This window comes from Oreochromis aureus, linkage group 12 (genome assembly GCF_013358895.1).
Source record: "Oreochromis aureus strain Israel breed Guangdong linkage group 12, ZZ_aureus, whole genome shotgun sequence".
In the NCBI taxonomy this organism is placed as follows: domain Eukaryota; kingdom Metazoa; phylum Chordata; class Actinopteri; order Cichliformes; family Cichlidae; genus Oreochromis; species Oreochromis aureus.
Window position 1 is genome coordinate 3,687,847 of NC_052953.1, and position 5,036 is coordinate 3,692,882.

Here is a 5,036-nt window from a genome sequence, read left to right on the forward strand (position 1 = left end):
CAAATGTGAGCTCATCTGTCTGACAGCTAAAGTTTGGCTGAACTGAGTCATGCAACAGGACAATGATGCCAAGCACAGCAGCAAATCTGCCACAAAATAAGTGAAAAAGAAAAAACCTCAAGCTGATGTGTTGGCACAGTCAAAGTCCAGACCTCAACCTGATAGAAATGCTTTAAGGGGGGACACACAGTAAATCTGCCTGGGGCAGCATCAAACTCAGCTTTCTGCAAATAGCCTTGCAGCACATGGGTCACCTGCTCAGCCCAGTGACCTAAACTGACACTCAACAAAATGATTGCTGCTCTAAAAGCTACCGAATCATGGGATGTTCTTCATTTTTCACACACTGCTTCTGCTATTCGGCTTACAGTTTACCAAATAAAAAATGAGTGTGATGTGTCATGTGTTGTTGTTCTTCTGAAGCTGTGATTGCCTAATTTGAAAACCTGCTAAGGACCAGACAACTGCTTATTATGTCCTGATATGTAGGATTCAAAGTCTGTAACTGTTGAGTGTAATATATAAACTGTTAAGGTGAGTTAGTTTAAATGGTTATTCTCTTCTACATTTTTTGTGAGCATAGATAAACAACAAGAATGCAGACATTAGACAATTGTTATGTGCTTATTTGAGCACCATAAAAAGCCCTGAAAGTGATAATGTAAATTAGACCAGAGCACTGGCCTGGAGCAGTTTAAAACAGGAACGCAGCTGAAAAAGGAACAGGTCTGTGGTGAATGTCATGTCTGTGAAAGGTGATGAAATGAACTTTGACAGTTTACCACAGAGGCGGAACTTCTTCAATGAATATTACAGGCCTTGCAGGAAATATGGGCTTTAAATGAAAAACAATTACTGAGGCATGAAATTGACTAGTCTCTTTTCTGATGTGCAAGTGTGTCAGTTTGGAGGGTTGTCAGGTCATTTCTTTAAAACAATAAGAACTGCAGGTGACAGTGCTTGTTGTTTTCGGTTTGTGCAGCTGAAGAGTCGGACGTCTGCAGTTGTGTGTTTCATCGACTGCAGCCGCACTTCCTTTTACCTGGTTTGACTGTTGGCTCAGTGCCAAAGGGCATAGGGTCATATATATAAATAATTAATTCTAATTATTTTTAGCAGGTCTCCAAGTGACAAACAATGAATTCTTTAGGGGGGGGAAGCTTTATATAAATTAAGCAAGACTATACTGTGGGATTGGGAATTGACAGTTTATTGATGAATAAATTTAGTCTGCACTGGTTCCTCAGATTTCTTGACTATATTTTCTGAGCTTCAGGGCTGTTTTGTTTTGTTTTGTTTTGTTTTGTTCTGCAGTTACACTGTGACTATCTTCCCTTCTATGCCGATGACACTCAACTGTTCTGTTTCATGGTCAAGGGAGGCCTTTTCCCTCATTATTCCATGAAACATTTAGCAGAGAAAAGATTCCAAGACTTGAACTTGGATTTGGGAGCTGTTCACTGGAAGTTAGAATATGATGTCCAATAACTGAAATAAAGGAGGCCATCAACAGGTCAAACCAAATTAAACCTAACAGAGAGATCAAAGCATACCACCACATCATCTGGCAAACATGGTGGGGGGTTGTTATGTGTGAGCATGCATGAGGAATCAGCTCACTAGTGTTTATTAATGTGACTGCAGATAGTCGTAGGATGAATTGTGACGTGTACGGGGCTATACTCTCTGCTCAGAGTCAGACAAAACTGATTGGACCGTGCTTCAGAGTGGACATGGATAAATAAACCAAAGCAAAATGCAAAAGCAGCCCAAGAGTTTCTCAGGGCAAAGAAATGAGATATTATGAGATGATCTGAAGACAAAACTGAAGGCAGAAAGACCCTCAAATAAAGCAGGTGGTCTTTAATTGCAAAGTATTTCAAATATGAATAAAAATGATGGCAATTCCTAAACAGTTAATGCAAAATTGTTTTTAAACCCCTTGAAATAAACCCCAAATTCTGCACTTCACATTGATTGTTTGATTTAGAATCCAATGTCACTGTGTACAGATGACCTAAAAGGGATCACCAGATAAAATATGAGGGGTCTTAAGATGTTTAATGGGGTCACAAAGAAGGAAAAATAAAAGTTCTGCCCTACAAATTTTCTTTTACTATATTTTGTTGTGTTTTTTCCTCCTGTCTTCTGGTTTACTTGAGTGAATGTACTTACAATGTTCACTCTTTTGTTTCTAGAAAAGGGCTTTTGAATGCACTCCTAAGAGTTTCAGTTGTTATTAGTTCTTCTGTTCTCACAACAGTTTTGCTTTTATCTCACAGGTTAATCATTCTCTATTTAGGTGAGTTAGACTGACACACAGTAAGTACCTCAAACAGAAAGGTTGCTGTTTTATAACTGATCTTAACGCCCTCTTTACTTCCTTCAGTATCATCATATCCATATCATGGTCATACATGTGACGGCATCTTCAACAACAAAGGCAAGAATTCTGCTAAGGTATAAAAAATGTGAATTCCTTGCAAACAACTTTAAACAGATTATTTAAAATGACTATAGCCTGCCATGGTATGAAGATAAAGCCAGTGCAGTGGGGGGATTGACATTTTTAATTTCTATATGCAGATAAAAGAAGACTGGAACATTTTCCTCTTCTCTCATAAAAGTGCTCATATTTTTTTTTTAATCGTATTTGATGAGTGTGAAGGCTCGAGGTGACAAATGAGTCTCACTACCTCTCTCCCAGCAGCCTCTCAGTCTGTTCTCACTCACAACTGTTTAACCTGCAATAGCTCAAAGTAAAGGAGTTATTTGAATTTTAATTTCTGTATTATGAGAATAACTGTGTATTATATATGTAAGGGCTGTGGAATAAACCTCAGCAGTTTACATGCATCCCACAATGACTCAGAATGACTCAATAGAAACAGTAGTACAAATAACAAACAGGTGTCCACATATTGACTCAATGTCATATTTTAAATATCAAAATATATTATGTATAATAACATACGTATCAGTTATTTGATATTAAAGTGCAAAAAATAAAGATTAGCATTAACAGTTAAAGAAGTACAATCATTTTAATATACTGTTAAAAGTTTCAAAGGTCATTGTTCAAACAGTTGTAAATAAAATGAACTTTGTGGAGAAATCTTTGCAGGCAATGACTGCCAGAAACACTGCAAAATATATAGTAGGTTTGCTTCTTTTAGATGCTTTGCCAGGCCTGCAGCTGTCTTCAGTGAGATTTGCTTTTCTTCCTTTAGTTTGTCTTCAGTCAGTGAAATGCAGATTTGATCTCTTCACTATAAAATGCTTTCTTCTCTTTGGCTGATCTGAGCAGATGATTTGTGATGAATTGTCTCTCAGGAAGTTCTCTTTATGATGGTAGACCTAAATTATGATAAGTCTATCTTCTGGAGACTTTTCAGGATTTCACTGAATGCTGTAAAGGGGATTTTTATTATCATGGAAAGGATCCTGCGATCATCCTCCGCTGTTGTTTTCTATTATCCAGGCCTTTTTTTTAACCAACTTTTTTTGTTCAGAATATACTGAACTGTTGATTTTGTCTCGGGGCTTCCACACAGTAAATAACAAGCAGTGACATGGCAGCCAGCTCACAGAAAGCTGATGAAATTCAAGGACTTGAAGTGATAGCTGTTGAAATGAACCCACCCACCCACTTCACTTCACCAGCTCTTGTTTCCAAGTCACCAAATGTCTCTGATTCTCTGGTCTCTAATTGCCACGTTTCTGCTCAGACCCAGTAAGGATGGACAACTAAATTTGCATCGTGAGCTCACATGTTGTAGGTTCACAGTAAACAAAATGCCACAGATAGAATCATCTCTAGACCTCCCACCTGCTTAAAATAAAGATTAAACAGCTTTTCTGTTCAATTGAAACAAAGTCCCTAAAGAAGGAGTGTGTATCTTTAAAAATGTAATAATTTCATAATTTCAGATTAAAGATAAGACCCTGCAGTTTAAGCCCATATTCATCACATAACTCTGACTTCAATGTTAAGGCTAAAGACTACTTTCCAAACAGAAGACATACATTTAACCATAAAGTCATTCTGTTATGTTTTCAGATGAGTTGAAAAATCTTCTTGTTTACCTTCATTTCTCCAAGCTTCTGTATCATTCCATCCTTGGTCTCATTATTTCTTCACACCCACTACTCCAGCCTAAAGTCATCAGAAGAGACAGAAATGTAAATTTACTCCACAAAAAAGGCTGCCACACAATGAAATATCAATGTTTTGATCTCGGGAAGCAGTAATTTCTTTAAAAATACACTTTTTTTCAGTTTTTGGCATGTGTCAGTAAAACGAGAGAAAGACTAGCTGTCTTTTCCACCAAAAGATGCTTTTGTGTAACAGCTTTCAGAAGCATTAATGAATAGATAAATAAGAGCTTTAGCCTGTGGCAGACAGACACAGCTTCCAATCAGCAAAGAGGAAACTGCAGACGTAATAAACAAGAAGCCCGACACTTTTTTTAGCTGGTGGAGACCAAAAATGGAGCTAAAATAACTGAATCTGGAATTTATTCAGATAATTTGATAGACAGACATTGCAGCAATTATGTGACAATAATATCACCTTAATTCATTTAAAAAAAAATGTTGGATGCCATGTCTTTGCTCTCCCCTAATTTCTGTTTTGTCCTTTTCTTTTTCTCTTTGCCTTCAACCACTTGCAGTACAAGTTACCCAAATCTGGTTTTGCTGGAAGTCTCTGTGCTACTCACTGGTAAACAGTTTAACCCTTTAAATCCAAGCGTATCGTATTTGATACATGTGTTTTTGTGAGTTTTTGAGACTTCTACATCATCAGCATGACTTTTTTTTACCCCCCAAAAATGATATAAATTGCATGACACATTTTTAATGACTAAATTGCAAAAATATTGCTTATGTAGTAAATGGTTCAGGTTTTAAAGGGTTAACTCAGCTCAGTTTTAATCAATTTATAACTGCAGTTACATCAAAGCACTTTATCTTGTAAGCTAAAGACGTCACAATATTAGTGAAAATCCCAACAATCAGACAATCACCTCATATAT